The 18026-nt window shown below is 35.7% G+C and overlaps 1 pseudogene; it reads right to left on the bottom strand.

Annotated features, from left to right (window-relative positions):
- Positions 1–47: 47 nt before the first annotated feature.
- LOC145786483 (uncharacterized) lies at positions 48–10028 on the bottom strand (annotated as a pseudogene).
- Between the last annotated feature and the right edge of the window lie 7998 nt (positions 10029–18026).

The following is an 18026-nucleotide window of genomic DNA, read 5'->3' as shown; positions in this document are numbered from 1 at the left end:
CACATTTATACGGTCTTTCGCCAGAATGAATAAATCGATGAGGCTTCAAATGGCTCAATACGTCATAGGCATCAATAATAAATTTGACTCAGGTATAGGTTTGGCAACGCAAAAGGGATGAATTAAAAATTGCTCGATTGTGGCCTACAAGACTAAACCAAATCAAAAATTTGTTTCGCGGCCACAAACCTTTCAAAATTTGGACTAGCAGGCCGCACTATTTTTCTTTGCATGCCGCATTTGGCTCAAAAGCCGACGGCTGCACACCCTTGACCTATAATAATCAGTGATGTGCGGAACTAATAATTCAAAACATGCCAAAAGCGGCAATACTGATATATCAGTGGGGTCTGCTACTATTCGGTGAAACGATTTTTGTGTAAACGATTTTCCACATTCATTACATTTATCGTTTACATTAGGTGACTTTTCAAATGATTCAATCGTGCAAATGATTTTCCACAATCATCACACTTATATGGCTTTTTACCAGTGTGAATTATCTTATGCTTATTTAAATTACTACGTTGTGCAAATGACTTCCCACATAAATCACATTTATATGGCTTTTCACCAGTGTGACTTCTCTCATGAATTTTCAATTTGGATTTACAATTGAAACTCTTGTCACAAAAGTTACATTGACAACATTTTTCATTGGTTGTTTGCAAATCATTTTCTTTGTAGTTATTGAGACACAAACTAAGATTTGCATTCGACTCTTGTTGATGATACAAACATGGATCAGATTCCTTGATGGCTTGACAACTATCTGAACCATTGACTACGTGTTCTTGGTTGTTGATTCTATATGGTTCACAATCTTCAAGTATTTCAAGCTTTACTGGAATTGCTTCACTTTGATTCATGTTAAAGGGTGGAATAAATAATTGATTTCACTCAGTGATGGATTAGTTGACCCTACAAAATCAGTTTTTTCATGTATTATAGCGTAAATAACGTACAACCTGAAACACTGGCAATAAACTGTGAAAAAGTCAATAGTAGTTAACTGTAGGAATAGTTAAATTAAAAAACAACACAGGTAAAGATTCTCCATTAGGGTGGTTGAAAAACATACAAATTTCTCAGAATCTTCCTCCACAAGGCTTAAAATGTGCCATTTCCCCATAAAAGTGCCCTTGCAAAAAATTAGACTGATTGGAGGTCGTATAAAGGTCATTCAGATTTTCACTTTTTTTCCACATTCTGCCTATGTCAAACCATATCGCACACCGGCCGGTATTGTATGCAAGACTTACAGAGGGGGAAATGCCCCCTATTATCTTGAAAACTACAGCAGAGAATGAGCTAGACTTTTGTATGATACAGCATTAAACTTAGTGTGTATGTAAACAGTATTTATTAACTTAAAACCTATCATATTTCCATACTAAACTATCGGCAATTCGGCATCTAGTATTATTAATGAAAAATGTTCATTCGAAACCTGCAGTAGCTTTATCAGTCATCACTTCAATAATTTTCATAGGTTAAATAAGTTTAAACATAATACTTTATCACAAACAGATATCAATATCACGATAAATGAATTAAATTGCAATGTTAGTGTCAAGGACTGTGGTGTTAAATCAGATATGACAATCGGCCACTGTTTTCGTCTGTCTCATTTCAGGTTTTGTTGAGATTTAGGGTTGCTTTGGTTTGCATCGGAAACCTTTTCCTGTGGGTGCTCACTAACTGCAGTAGGTACTGTTTCTGAGTCTCATCTTTGGTTAGAGCTGAATTGTAGGACTGAATTAGTGCAATTCCTTGCTCGGCTGTGTGATTAACGACTGTTATTTAAAGACACATCCAAGCTACAACGACTTCAGAAGACTGACACTGGCTTTATATTTATTGTATGCTGGGTCTGATGCCCAGAGGCTGGATATTTGCCAAAGCATGCTCCTGCTTCTTTGTTACCATTTGTGCACAGCAGATGAAATAGCTTTAGTGACCGACTTGTTATAAATGACTCTATTGGAGATTGATGGTTGAATCCTGCCCCATCCAGCCACTTCAGAATTTTTGAATGTGGTGGTCGTGCCAAGTTTGTCACCATTGCTGTTTTGGTTCTGTCATCAACACGATCATCAAACAGCGCTAACAGAGCAAGATGGTCAGAAAAATACCACATGTGACGATGCAGAGCCTTCAGAGCTGCTCTCTTGATATGACATTGGGTAGTGGTGAAGGAGGTCGAAAAGTTTCAAGGCGTTGTTGGGAGCTCTTGTAGCTAGTGGAGCCTCGTGCCAGTACTGTGCATAAACAAGAGCCACAAAAAGACAAAACTGGGATAAAAAAGTAAGCCTAGTATTATGCAGGTGACAATCCTATCAAATATGTCACTGCAAGCACAATTATTACTCTGGAATGCAAAATATTGTGAATTTAAGAAAGCTTTGCCTTTGAATATCTTTAAACCTATGAAACATGGATCAGATTCCTTGGTGGCTTGACAACCATCTGAACCATCCACTATGATTGTGTCCTTGGTTGTTGATTCTATATGGTTCACAATCTTCAAGTACTTCAAGCTTTACTGGAATTGCTTCACTTTGATTAATGTTAAAAGGTGGAGTGAATAATTGATTTCTGTTAGTGATGCATTAGTTGACCAAACAAAATCAGTTTTTTGTTTCTATAGAATGTTATTACAGGGTAAACAACGTATAACCTGAAACAGAGACAACAAACTGTGAAAAGGTCAATAGTGATTAACAATAGGAATGTTCGTATTGAAAAACAAAACAGGTAAACATTCTACATTGATGAAAGCACAAAGAATGCTCACATAAGTGTAAACTCAAAATTGAACAAAGTGATGCACGACAATCGACTGATATGACATGTGGGTTCACAATTAGTACATTATAATCGTTTAGTTAGACTGAAAATTGACAAGTTTAAGTAAGACATTGAATCGTTGTTAAATAGGAGAACTAAGTTAGTTCAAATCCGAGGAGAAAACACATGTCTTCATTGTTGAGAAATGTTCCCGCTGTGTGTTAGTGACTTCACACCCTCAATAATGACATCATAACGGTACAAATAATCAGGTTTTATGAAAGGCGGTATGCACTTGAAACAATTCACTGAGCAGCGCAGAGATAATAAGCAAGACAAAACGCAGAAGAGTTGATTTAGTTTCGGCTTATCGTCAAACAGAAAGAGACCTTGAGAGGAATCCGACGAAAATACAATACAACTACCATTCTTAAGATTTTTCACCTAAGCGAATCATCTTATGATGTTTCAAATTGCTAACATAGGAAAACGACTTTCCACACAAATCGGACTTAAATGGCTTTTCACCAGTCTAAATGACTTTATAGTTATACAAACGACTGCTTTGTGAAAATGACTTTCTGCATAAATTACACATGTGTGACTTTTCACCAGTGTGAATTCTATTGTCCTTGATTGTTGATTCTATATGATTCACAATCTTTAAATACTTGAAATTTTACTGGAATTGCTTCACTTTGATTCATGTTGAAAGTTGAACGGCTATGCACGAAATAAATAGAATCAAACAAAAGCATCTCTTAATATCAAAATAACACCATGACAAATAAATATAAATTATGTAAATTATTGAATAAGGGAGCGAATCAGGTTTGTGTTGTTTATTCACGGTTGAGAATACGGCAGCGTTGTTCCTGGCTATCAGCACAAGGCTGAGTACTCACTAGTACAGCGGCAAGTGCCATTCCTACCATAACGGTGTAGCTTCCATGGTAGCTATTTAAATAGACCATACAATCAATTAGTGATGTGATAATGATGAGCAAAACCTCATGGGCGAAACACAGCGTCTATCACTGTCAATTCTGGCCACAATAGTCTAAGTAACAACATGGCCACCTGGAGATGCGGCCTGATTTGTCACATTTTGCAGATTTTGATTACAGCTACTGCTACTGCTTGACTGACATTTTTTGAGATGTTTTTACTTTTTGCGGTTTCCTAATGACATAAAACTTTGTTGTTGCCTTGGGGAAGCAGTAGCAAATGAGAAAAAGTAAGTTGAAAAATGCAAAATCAGACTGTTATTGAAAATTAACAGTCTGACTAAAATCTTCGAAATCAATTTTTTTTTGTTTTTTAACATCTGAGAAAGTTAAAACCTATTGTGTCATCTGGGGAAAAGAATAAAGAAAGCGTAAAAATCAAATTTTTAGAAAAATTTATTTAAACGTTCGCCCAAAGTTAGAAAAACCTGGAAATATCTGCAAAATGTGACAAATCAGGCCGTATCTTTAGGTGGCCATGGTAACAAAAAGGATGCATTCATATGATCTTTCACTGGAGTGAACCATTAGATGAGTTTTCAAATTATCCAATTGATCAAACGATTTTTCACAATAATTGCAACGTTACGGCATTTCATCAAAGTGAATTACAAGATGTTTATTTGCATTAATCAATTTTGTAAATGATTTTCTACATACAGTAGAATTCGCCTATAACGGCTTCGTTTATAACGTCAATTCGCCTATTACGTCACATTTCGCCCAGTCCCGGCAGAATTCCTATCCTTTACGTGCATTGCAGTTCGGCTACAACAGCATCGCTTATAACGTCAATTTGCATGTAACAGCACCCTTTACTGGTCCCCAGACGTCTTTTGTTCATTTATAACGTCACTTTAAGCCATCACCTTCACCAAGAACGGTCAGTCTTTTAATCCAATTAGCGCTGCTGCTTGCAAAATGTCTTTCCTTTATTTTGCTACGTCTTTCGCAACAGGGACTTCAATTAACTGAATTAACTTTTTTCTCGCGTGAAAAACTATCACGTGTAAAAAGCAGCTCTACAGCTGACCTTTAAACAACTCAGAGCAACAGTTGTACGTTGTAGAAGCCCTGAAGTCAATCAGACAACTAGACCGATACTTTCGAAGTCACGACAGCGAGCAAATTCTACATTATTTAGCAAAAGCTGAACGCTACGTGGTAGAGAAATCCGTGTCAAAACCGAAACAGCTGAAGATCAATGCCTTTTTTGCTAATAAACAATGAACTTCTCTACTACTGTATGTAACGAGCTGTAGCCTATTGCGCAAATTTCCTGTACCTTTTGCTGTAGGTTATTTTTTTTAAACAATTTCTTTGTTAACTGTATTTTCTGCGTGACTTTTGTCAGTTTGGTGATACACAGGAAACCTGATTGGATTATATATATTATACATATTGGATTTGGATCTTTCTTTATTCAAAAGACAGTTTTGGAATAGTTTGCGGTAGTTTGTCTATAACGTCAATTCGGCTATAACGTCAGTTTTTGCAAACTCCTAGAGGTGTCGTTATAGGCGAATTCTACTGTAATACGGTCTTGCAGGAAAGTGAATTAATTGATTTATATCACATTTATATGGTTTTTCACCAGTGTGAATCATCAAGTGAGCTTTTAAATTACTCAAATGTGTAAAATATTCCACATTCATCACATGTATACGGTCTTTCACCAGAGTGAATAATCAAATGACTATTCAAGTCACTATATCGTTCAAATGATCTTTTAAATAATCCTTTTAATAAAATAATCGTTTAAATAAATGATCTTCGATCTTCACATTCATATGGTTTTCACCAGTGTGAATCATCAGGTGAGCTTTTAAATTACTCATTTGTCTAAATGATTTTCCACATTTATCACATTTATAAGGTCTTTCACCAGAATGAATTACTAAATGAGTTTTCAAGTGAACAAATTGCCAAAATGATTTACCACATTCATAACACTGATACGGTCTTTCGCCAGAGTGAATTAGTTGATGAGATGTTAAATCACCAAAATTGTAAATGATTTACCACATTCATCACATTTATACGGTCTTTCGCCAGAATGAATTAGTCGATGAGGCTTCAAACGGCTCAATTTTGTAAATGATTTCCCACATTCATTACATTTATATGGTCTTTGTGAATGTGTAAACGTTAGACTGGCAAAAAACAAGGTTAAATTTGCGGAAGGTTGGCAATACTATTCGCTTTACACAAACTCGCTGTTAAAGTATTGATATACTAGGGTGGCCCCTTTTGAAGCAATTTTTTCATTTCAACTTGCCTGGGTGATAAATTTTTGCCTTAGCCCAAAATATTAATAAATCCAAAATTTTTTTGAAATCTGACCCCGTTTAGACCCTGCTCCAACAGCATTTTTAAATCGAGCCCCTTAAATCACGTTTTTAATGATAAAATTAGTACTATTAGAGCTAGGTATATGTTGTTGGTATTCATTTTTATTGCTTTTCGGAAAGGAAGACACTTGCATGCCTCAATTCAAGATTTGAACAACTTTTTATAAATTCATTTTATAGTATCAATGTAAATGCTTCTTAAATTGACCGATGAAGTGATATGATATCTTTCTGAGAGTTAGGCAAAAGACAAAGTGATGAAAGCACTACTAATTTATTAACCAAGAAGTAACAGCACATCGCATTTCACCAATTGATTTCACACGATAGAATCTATGTTTGCTTGGATTTTTTGGTGAGACGATACTTTTTCCCTATCCGTGGCTTTTTTCTTCTTTTATGGTGCACAAAGCTTCACCAATTTGTCGTTTTTGCCTGCCTATCCAACCAGTTGCTGTTGTTGTCAGTTTAACTCCATGTCCTACAGATTGAGTGTGACCTGCATAATTCAGATGAAGATGTTCCTCAAATTGCTTAACGTTAATGCATGATTTGGCCAGGGAAGGTTCATTCAAGGGAAGGATTCCTTTTTTGTTTAAGAGGTAAGATATTGTGGAGCACCAACTGCCATATTTAGTTATCATTTTTGTATAAGATGTTGCCTCAAAATTTAATTTGGGAAGGAGAAACTCTCTCACTGAAGAATTTTGCGATTGACTTTCATCATTGGTGGTGCACCAAATCTTTGAGATTAGTTTGACTGCATTAGCACTGATGGTTTTGTTATCATCGCCCAGGATTGCCAAAAGCACATTTTCGGGATGAGCAAAAAACAGTTTTGTTGAACACTCTGTTGAATGACTAGGAGCACTTCATTGTCATTGAATAGATTCTTTTGCAATGCATTTCTTGAAAAAGATTCTTTGGCTTATCCATGATAGTACTTTTATATTTAGCTTGAATGTAACTTTTCCAATAAACGCCAACAATATATTTTGCAAGAAAACTGATTTTTTTTGTAAGGTGCATTTGGTATCCATGGATATGTAAACTATTAGAACTTGTGATCCCAAACTCAGCCAGCGAGAATGACATAGATATAAACATTTTGTTATAAACAAATTCAGAGCTTTCATGATCATCTCTGGAGTTAACAGTTAATAACAAAATTGGTCCACTGTGCCATTCTCGCTGGCTGAGTTTGGGATAACAAGTTCTAAGGGTTTACATATCCATGGACCAAATGCACCTTACAAAAAAAATCCCGAAAATGTGCTTTTGGCAATGCTGGACGATGATAGCAAAACCATCAGTGCTAATGCAGTCAAACTAATCTCTAAAATTTGGTGCACCACCAATGATGAAAGTCAATCACAAAATTCTTAAGTGCGAGAGTTTCTCCTTCCCAAATTAAATTTTGAGGCAACATCTTATACAGAAATGATAACCATATATGGCAGTGGTTCTCCACAATATCCTACCTCTCAAACAAAAAAGAAATTTTTCCCTTGAATGAACCTCCCCTGTCGGCTGCATAGCCGAGTGGTGCGAGCCCTGGAATGGCAATCGAAGGGTGCCGGTTTGACACCGCTCAAGAACATGCGGCTGTGTCTCTGGCAGGACACTTAAAGGCATCCGGAAGGTGGACACAAAGACTGGCTTCCTTGCCTTCCCGTCCACTTAATCTAAATCTTCAACCACCGGGTGGAAGTCTGATACAACAAAAAAACAAACCTTCCGTGACCAAATCATGCATTAACGTTAAGCAATTTGAGGAACATCTTCTTCATCTAAATTATCCAGGTCACACTCAATCTGTAGGACATGGAGTTAAACTGACAACTGCAGCATCTGGGCGGATAACCAGGCAAAAACGACAAATTGGTGGAGCTTTGTGCACCATAAAAGAAGAAAAAAGCCATGGATGGGGAAAAAGTATCGCGTCACCAGAAAATCCAAGCAAACATAGATTCTATCGTGTGAAATCAATTGGTGAAATGCGATGTGCTGTTACTTTTTGGTTAATAAATTAGTAGTGCTTTCATCACTTTGTCTTTTGCCTAACTCTCAGAAAGATATATCACTTCATTGGTCAATTTAAGAACCATTTACATTGATACTATAAAATGAATTTATAAAAAGTTGTTCAAATCTTGAATTGAGGCATCCAAGTGTCTTCCTTAATTGGCATGCAAGTGTCTTACAACATATACCTAGCTCTAATAGTACTAATTTTATCATTAAAAACGTGATTTAGGGGGCTCGATTTAAAAATGCTGTTGGGGCAGGGTCTAAGCGGGGTCACTGGTCAGATTTCAAAAAAATTTTGGATTTGTTAATATTTTGGGCAAAGGCAAAAATTTATCACCCAGGCAAGTTGAAATGAAAAAATTGCCTCAAAAGGGGCCACCCTATTGATATACGTCAACGTGGCCTACAAGACTAAACCAAATCAAAAATTTCTTTTGCGGGCCACAAACCTTTCAAAATTTGGACTCGCAGGCCGCACTATTTCTCTTTGCATGCCGCATTTTGCTCAAAAGCCGACGGCTGCACAACCTTGAATTATAAATATCATGTGCGGAACTAATAATCCAAAACATGCCAAAAGCGGCAATACTGATATATCAGTGAACCTCTAGTCACAAACATTAAATTGTTTACAAGAAGTTAGTTGATGGCGTTGCAAAACTTGTTTTCGTGAAAATAATTTCTTACAAAAACCACATTTATATGCTGTTTCACCAGAGTGAATTACCTGATGAGCTTTCAAACTACTTAATTGTGCAAATGATTTTTTACATTTATCGCATTTATATGGCCTTTCGCCAGAATGAATTACTAAATGAGTTTTCAAGTGAACAAATTGCCGAAATGATTTACCACATTCATCACACTTATACGGTCTTTCGCCAGAATGAACTAACTGATGAGATTTTAAATGACTCAGTTTTGCAAATGATTTCCCACATTTATCACATTTATATGGTCCTTTACCAGAGTGAATAACCAAATGACTATTCAAGTCACTCAATCGTTTAAATGATTTCCCGCACTCATCACATTTATATGGCCTTTCGCCAGAATGAATTACTAAATGAGTTTTCAAGTGAACAAATTGCCGAAATGATTTACCACATTCATCACACTTATACGGTCTTTCGCCAGAGTGAATTCGTTGATGTGATTTCAAAGCACTCAAAATTGTAAATGATTTTCCACATTCATCACACTTATACGGTCTTTCGCCAGAGTGAATTCGTTGATGAGATTTTAAAGCACTCAAAATTGAAAATAATTTCCCACATTCATTACATTTATACGGTCTTTCGCCAAAGTGAATCATCAGATGAGTTTTCAAACTACTCGATTGTGTAAATGATTTTCCACATTCATCACATTTATATGGTCTTTCGCCAGAGTGAATTAACAGATGAGTTTTCAAGTGACACAAGTGTGCAAATGATTTTCCACAATCGTTACAGTTATATGGCTTTTCACCAGTGTGAGTGAACATATGGCGTTTCAACCTACAAAGCCATGAAAATGACTTTCCACATAAATCACACTTACATGGTTTTTCACCAGTGTGACTTCTCTCATGAATTTTCAATTTGGATTTACAATTGAAACCCTTGTTACAAAATTTACACCAACAACATTTTTCATTGGTTGATTGCAAACCACTTTCTTTGTAGTTATTAAGACACAAATTTAGATTTGCATTCGACTCTTGTTGATGATACAAACATGGATCAGATTCCTTGGTGGCTTGACAACCATCTGAACCATCGACTACGTGTTCTTGGTTGTTGATTCTATATGGTTCACAATCTTCAAGTACTTCAAGCTTTACAGGGATAGCTTCTCTTTGGTTCATGTTAAAAGATGGAGTGAATAATTGATTTCTGTTAGTGAAGCATTAGTTGACCAAACAAAATCAGTTTTTTCATACTATAGAACATAACCTGAAACACAGACAACAAATTGTGAAAACGTCAATAATGGTTAACAATAGAAATGTTCATATTGAAAAACAACACAGGTAAACATTCTACATTTATGAAAGCGCAAAGAATACTCACAATAGTGTAAACTCAAAATTGCACAAAATGATGCACGACAATCGACTAACATGACATGTGGGTTCACAATTAGTACATTATAATCGTTTAGTTAGAATGAAAATCGACACGTTTAAGCAATTGTTTTCAGAATTAGTGGAGAAATCTTGAAGCTCTGGAATTAGCTGACTTCAGTAAAAAATCGATGTCAGTGCTCACATACAATAAGGGTTTTTATGAGAACAAATCGTCATTTGACAGTTCAAATTAGTAACTAGGGAATTTTTTTTTGTATAATATCAATCATATTCCTATGGCTTTCCACCAGAGTGAATCATCGAATCATCTTATGATGTCAAATAAGTAACATTACAAACAAAATTCATATATATCCCATTCATAAGGCTTTTCTCCAGAATGAATTAGCATATGATCTTTCAAGCTACCAAACCCATGAAAACATTTTTTTCATACATCACATTTATATGGTTTATCACTGCAATGAATCGACACATTACCTTTCAAGTCTCTGACCTTCACAAACGATTTATGAAATAACAATAATTTAATAGTAACAATAATAATATTTATATAGTGTACTAAAACAATGAAAACTATTAATACTACAAAAAGTGCTCAATGCCAAGCAAAAAGGCAAAGCAGAGCGAATTAAATCAAATGTAGTTATTACTATCTGAAGCCTTTACAAATTGTTGCACCTAACGGATCATCAGAAGGTCTGCAAAAAACATGCAAACAGTAAAGAATCGATAATTCTGAAAAGATATTAAATATTAAAACTGTAAATTAATCTGCCAAAAAAAAATCTCTAAACCTGTACTTCCTGAGAAGATATTAAATATTACAGCTGTAATTTAATCTGCAAAAAAAACCTCTAAACCTGCATTCCTGAAAAGATATTAAATATTATAACCGTAATCCAATCTGCAGAAAAAAACTCCAGAATTACTAAGGACAGCCTCCATCCGCCACGATAAAGTATCAATCAATTTGTCCCAATGGAAACCAAGCAACAATGATGGCAACATCTATGACATCACAAAGAAGCAAAATGCTTGTTATGATCGGCTCAACCTGTAGTAATCTGCACAGAATGAATAAAAATTGTTTTTAAACCTGTAAAAATTAAATGAGATTTATAACCTGTAAAAATCAAATGAAATTTAATTTTTTCAAAATTATAACCTGTAAAAATCCCAAGGAATTGTGATGATGTAACCTGTAGTGTCCTGAACAAATGAAATAAAATCCGTTTATAAATCTGTAAAAATTAAATGAGATTTATAGCCTGTAAAAATGAAATGAAATTTTAAAAACCTGTGAAAATCAAAAGGAATTTATTTTATTTTGAAGTACTTGAGTTTAAATTTGTTTCTATGACATTTGCCGACCAGTTCCGAACGCTTGTTCAAAAGCTGGCCATTCTGAAGGCTGATAGTGGCCACCTTTTGAACAAGCGTTCGGAACTGGTCGGCAAATGTCGTCATAGAAACAAATTTAAACTCAAGTACTTCAAAATAAAATAAATTCCTTTTGATTTTCACAGGTTTTTAAAATTTCATTTCATTTTTACAGGCGATAAATCTCATTTAATTTTTACAGATTTATAAACGGATTTTATTTCATTTGTTCAGGACACTACAGGTTACATCATCACAATTCCTTGGGATTTTTACAGGTTATAATTTTGAAAAAATTAAATTTCATTTGATTTTTACAGGTTATAAATCTCATTTAATTTTTACAGGTTTAAAAACAATTTTTATTCATTCTGTGCAGATTACTACAGGTTGAGCCGATCATAACAAGCATTTTGCTTCTTTGTGATGTCATAGATGTTGCCATCATTGTTGCTTGGTTTCCATTGGGACAAATTGATTGATACTTTATCGTGGCGGATGGAGGCTGTCCTTAGTAATTCTGGAGTTTTTTTCTGCAGATTGGATTACGGTTATAATATTTAATATCTTTTCAGGAATGCAGGTTTAGAGGTTTTTTTTGCAGATTAAATTACAGCTGTAATATTCAATATCTTCTCAGGAAGTACAGGTTTAGAGATTTTTTTTTGGCAGATTAATTTACAGTTTTAATATTTAATATCTTTTCAGAATTATCGATTCTTTACTGTTTACATGTTTTTTGCAGACCTTCTGATGATCCGTTAGGTGAAACAATTTGTAAAGGCTTCAGATAGTAATAACTACATTTGATTTATATAGTGTACTACATATTTTTTGCCAATAACAATGGCACAATATAATCGTAATAGCAGTTTTTAAAGTACTCAACTACTCAATTGTGTAAATGATTATCCATATTCATCACATTTATATGGTTTTACTGAGCAGCGCAGAGATAATTTGCAAGACAAAATGCAGAATAGTTTATTTAGTTTTGGCTTATTGTCAAACAGAAATAGACCTTGAGAAGAATCCGACAAAAATGCAAATACCATTTGGCTGATCATGTTTTGCAAAAATAGCTTTCTTTCCAAGATCCTTAATGATGTGGTCTGTCTGATTTAGGAGAATGAAGCAATTTGCACATTCTTTGATTGGTTGACTTTTCACTAGTTTCTTGAATGCCATCTTCTTCCCGATACCAAATATTCTTGACGTTGAATCACAACCGGTAAATGCATGAATGAAGAGGAGCTGTGAGCATATATCTGGTCCGATGATTGCTTTCAGTTTGTTGATGTCGTATATCTTCGTTGCGTAAGCTTTGTCGGAGCGGAAGTAAAGGTCTTTAATGTCTGGTTCAGTAATCATTATCAGCATAGTGTAGTAACAATATTAAAAGGTATGTGTCTTCACCAATTAAAGTCGCACTATGTCGATGAGAGCTGTCCATCTGCCGTCTTGACGATGTCAACATCTGCATCACCTGGTGTGTTGATCACATTACAGCTTCTATTCCTCAGTTGAGCAGAAATTAGATAAATTAATCCTTCCTTGTTGGAAGCTCGAGACAAGAACTGCTCCTCCTTTGCAATGAACTCGGTGTCTGCAGTAAAGTGAACAACCGTGTGGACGTTCATGCCGCGTCTTTGATGGATATTGTCTTTGATAGACGGACCACCATGTCAATCAAAGACCACCCTTGCTAAGAGATAATGACGAATGGTAAAACTGCATACGACGCGCAATAGACCTATAACTGTCTCCAGCTTTCCATGGCACTAAATGCAACAAGAACCCTCCATCAAGGACGTAGTGATCGGTTTTCGGGGCAGATTCTTTCCAGAGGCGCCGGAATGACTTTTGATTTTCTTACTAACTCATTTGTTACAAAAATAATAATACAATTTTGGCAAGGAGGTGACTTTCTTCAACCATAAACAGATGAAACCAAGCAACCACACGGCATTTAACATCTGAACATAAACTATTTACGCACGTTTTCTGCCATACACATGTTAGCCCTTTTCAAGTAAAGCCTTTTCGGCCATCAACATTAACAATTAGCCTTTTTCAAGTTTACTTGAAAAGGGCAAACATGTGTATGGCCGAAAACGTTCGTAGATAGTTTATGTTCAGTTTAATATATTATGTTAAATGCCGTGTGGTTGCTTGGTTTCATCTATAAAAGTAATAATGATTTTGCTCTTGTCTTTTTATCGCAAATTGACCAGGATGCCAAGTGATGGAAGGTGCTCAGCCGGTACACGGCATAAAAAAGTTTGAGTAGCACTGGTCTATAGCATTGCAAACTATAAACTCGTGAAAATGATTTTTTTTCACATACATTACATTTGTGTCGTTTGACATCATTGTGAACAACTGAACATGTTTATGAGTTTTTAGCTTAAGTTCGGAAAACCTTTTGTCACAGATTTCACATGCATATGGCTTGTCATTGGAATTAGTTGAAGGAAATTATAACTTTGTGAAAATGATTTACCACATACATTACAATTTACATTTATGTTGTCTTTCATCATATTCTCCAATACAATCTTCAGGAATTGCTAGCAAGTGTTCATTGTTTGTTTTTTGTAAACTATTTGGTTTAACATTCTTGCAACGCAAACTAATATTTGCACTTGATTTTTCTTTATGTTGCAAATGTATAACAAATTTCCTGGAATCTGAAGCACAATTTAACATAAGACATCAAATGGTGTTGGATGTTGATTGCATGGGCTCACTAACTTCAGGAACTTAGGAATTGCTTCATATTCAAGGGTTCTGGTGTAGCTTGAAATTCAATCAAAGATTAATTATTGTCTAGTTCAAATTTATTCTCAGTAAGTTCAAGTAATAACACGAAATCTACGAAAATATTCCTGAACAAAAAAACAAAAAAAAAACATATCTGAAAATATGAAAAGTTACATTCTATGTTCATGAAAGCACAAAGAATGTTCATGAAAAAAAGTGTAATTTCAATAAAGCAAAAACATCTCTTTCCCACAACATCTCTTTTCCATCGCACCAGAAATTGTCACGATTTCTTTCTATCTCTTACCAGGAAAAAGACTTGGAAAGGTTCAATGACGTAGTTTAATGGGTTAAACCGAAAAGCAGTCAATTAAATGTCGAAAGGTTCCACTAGTGAAATGATAATCTAACTTCTTGAAGGACTTTAACGAACGGCTTCTCAAATAACTCTAAATTCGAACACAATTTATATCAGCACCAATTCTCATCTACTTGTATTCGATTTCTTCAACTCTCAATCAACAATAATTTCTGCATCAACTACCAATCCACAACTCATAACACAACTCCCATAATCACATAATCAACTCAATAATAATCATCATAATAAATCATCCTGCAAATTACACCACTATTTATAGAAGGTTTCTCGGTATAGTAACTTCGAGAAGGTTACGCAATATTACATCACTCATTGTTCTGTCAAGTTGCATAAAATAAAAACAACAGAAGCTCAAAGAAGTTTAAAGAATATCACGTGGTGTAGAAGATTCTTAGATAATAAATATTTCGCAATCGGACATTTACTGGTAAACATCCTACAGAATGGTCCAGAACTACGTTACATAACAAAGATTTGCAATCAAAGGTTACTTCAGGTCATAACCGACAATAACACATCGCACCAGAATTTTACAATCAAAACAACACGCTCGTTGAAGACACAAGCAGCCCGTCGCAAGACCTTGCACATTGATTGTGACACAAACGTACTTTGATGTTTTTTTTACATTTAAATACGTGAACTAAATGGCCTAATTTCCAGAAAGTTGTTTTCAAGATAAATACTTTACAAATATTTCCGTCATTTATTTTTGTAGTGGGATTTCGATATTGATTATATGCTGAGATATACTGATAAGTATTATGCAGTCATCGAAATTCAAGTCAATTCAGCAAAATAAATAACTACATGATTATTTAGGGTCTGCTACTATTCGGTGAGTCCGATTCGGTGAGTCCGATTCGGTGAGTCTGATTCGGTGAGTTCCTAACCTCTAACTCCTAACCCTAACTCCTAACCCCTAACCCTAAAACGGCAATGATAATTAGGCTACGGTACCCAATAATTTAAAAAAAAAATTGAAAAAATCCCCTGTTAAGGGATCGGACTCACCGAATCGGACTCACCGAATCGGACTCACCGAAACGGGCCATTCCGGATTATTTACATTTATCAACTTTGTAAATGATTTTCTACATTTTGTATACGGTCTTGCAGGAAAGCGAATTAGTTGATGAGATTTTAAGTGACTCAATCGTGCAAATGATTTTCCACATTCATCTCATTTATATGGTCTTTCACCATAGTGAATTACCTTGTGAATTTTCATGTTACCCAATCGTGCAAATGATTTTCCACATTCATCACATTTATACGGTCTTTCACCAGAATGAATTACTAAATGAGTATTCAAATGACCTAATTGTCCAAATGATTTCCACATTCATTACATTTATACGGTCTTTCAATAAAGTGAACAACCAGGTGGACGCTCATGCCGCGTCTTTGATGGGTATTGTCTTTGATAGACGTACCACCAGGGCTGGATTTCAGCCGGAGCGGTCCGGAGCGCCGCTCCGGAAGCTCGATCAAAACATTGACTTCTCCGGAACGGCGTTCCGGAAGCTCAAATATTTTATAATCTTATTATGCTTTGCCCTGTTCAGTAAAAGTATATCCATAATTCTTGATGAGTCGGCCAGGTTAAATCGGGTATTCACTCTGATAATATATCTTCGTACCAGTCTTGACGGAAGCGAACCTGTGAATGTATTTGTCTTGTTGAGCTCGCTAGTCTTACGGCGAATGGTATCTTTGATTCCCTGAAGAGCTGCCTAAATTCATATGGCATGTCTACAACATTTTTATCTTCTTGTTTGATTGGTGTTGTATGTGATGGCGCGGCTGTGATGATAGGTCGCAAAAACGGTGTAGCAAAATGGCTTCGTGATTAATTTCCAGACATTGTGGTGTGGTATTGTGCAACCATAGATTGGAACTATCGGTTCGTCATGCTGTAAATCAGTCAATAATTTGAATCGATTTCCATCTTTTATGGACAAACGCTATAGCATTTACCACGCTTCTCCTAACAATAGCAGGGAATAGGGCGAATGTGCAGCGGCTGTTGAAGTGCAGTTGTTGAAAATCGGAAGGGTAGGCCTACTGGACACACGTTGGGTAGCCTGGAGTTTCCGCACAGTTAGTGCCGTCTGGAATGATTTCCCAGCACTTTTCGAATTTTTCAAAAAGGGGGCTATTAGCGACACAAGAGATTCTCGGGAACGTGCAAAATATCAAGGACTCTTGTCGAAGATAACATCCACGGATTTCTTGTTGGACTTGGCTTTGATGTACGAATACTCGCAAGAATTATCCGAAATAGCCTAAGCCTTGAACTATAAAACAGAGCATGTAGGCTACTATTTGAGATGCAGATAACAAAATTAATAATCTTGCAAATTGATTTAAAACACGAAGGAACGAACCCGGACGACATTACGGCATTGCTAAGGATGCTGAAGAAAACTTAGAGTTCAAAGGTGTAGAATTACATGTAAACAATTGCAGAAATAGCCCGCTAATCAATCCCCGCATCTTCTACGCTGTAAATCAAAAATTGTAGTTTTAACCACTTCTTGGGGTGGTCTAAAAACTCCACTTCTACTTTTTCATTCCCACCCCATAGCCTATTGGGAAAGATGGTCATTTCCACCCAACCAAAGGGTGGTATTTTCCACTCAACAGGGAAGGGTGTATAATCACTTAGGAAATTCCATCCAAGATCGCTTGTTGAATTCAACAGACTTGTCATTTATTAACAGCTGAAAAGTACTTGATCCAACTATTTGATCAGAGGACACAGTAATGACACACGGAGAAAACGAAATCCTTGAAGAGGCAAAGAGATTGCGCTTAGATGAACGCGAAGCTGCTGTGAGAGGACTTCGTGAATATACAACTACGAAAAGAAGATCCCAGAGTCTTCAAAATTTGATAACGTCACTATAATCCCTTCCAATTTCATCGAGCGAGTGTGAGCGCGGATTTTCACAAATGAACCTCATACTGACATCTGACCGTGCTTCTCTACACACTGCAACTGTTTCAAGTTTACTCTTTATACGAATGATCCGTCTTCCACTGAGAAATTTTTAACCAGCGAAGTATGTTGGATCCTGATTACGCCATGGACGTAACTCGGCAATTGAGACCCGAAGTCGCCAGAAGTTTTATGATTTTGAATACGATAAGTGTCTTAAAAATTGTAGGCTATAACTTGAAAAATCAAAAGTGGAAAAAACTAAAAACAATTTTTTTTTTCTAGGCTATAACTTGTATTTTTT

Source organism: Aplidium turbinatum, chromosome 2 (assembly GCF_918807975.1).
Source record: "Aplidium turbinatum chromosome 2, kaAplTurb1.1, whole genome shotgun sequence".
NCBI classification, from domain to species: Eukaryota; Metazoa; Chordata; class Ascidiacea; order Aplousobranchia; family Polyclinidae; genus Aplidium; species Aplidium turbinatum.
The sequence above is the reverse complement of the archived record's forward strand: the minus strand, read 5'-3'. Positions and strand labels throughout refer to the sequence as shown.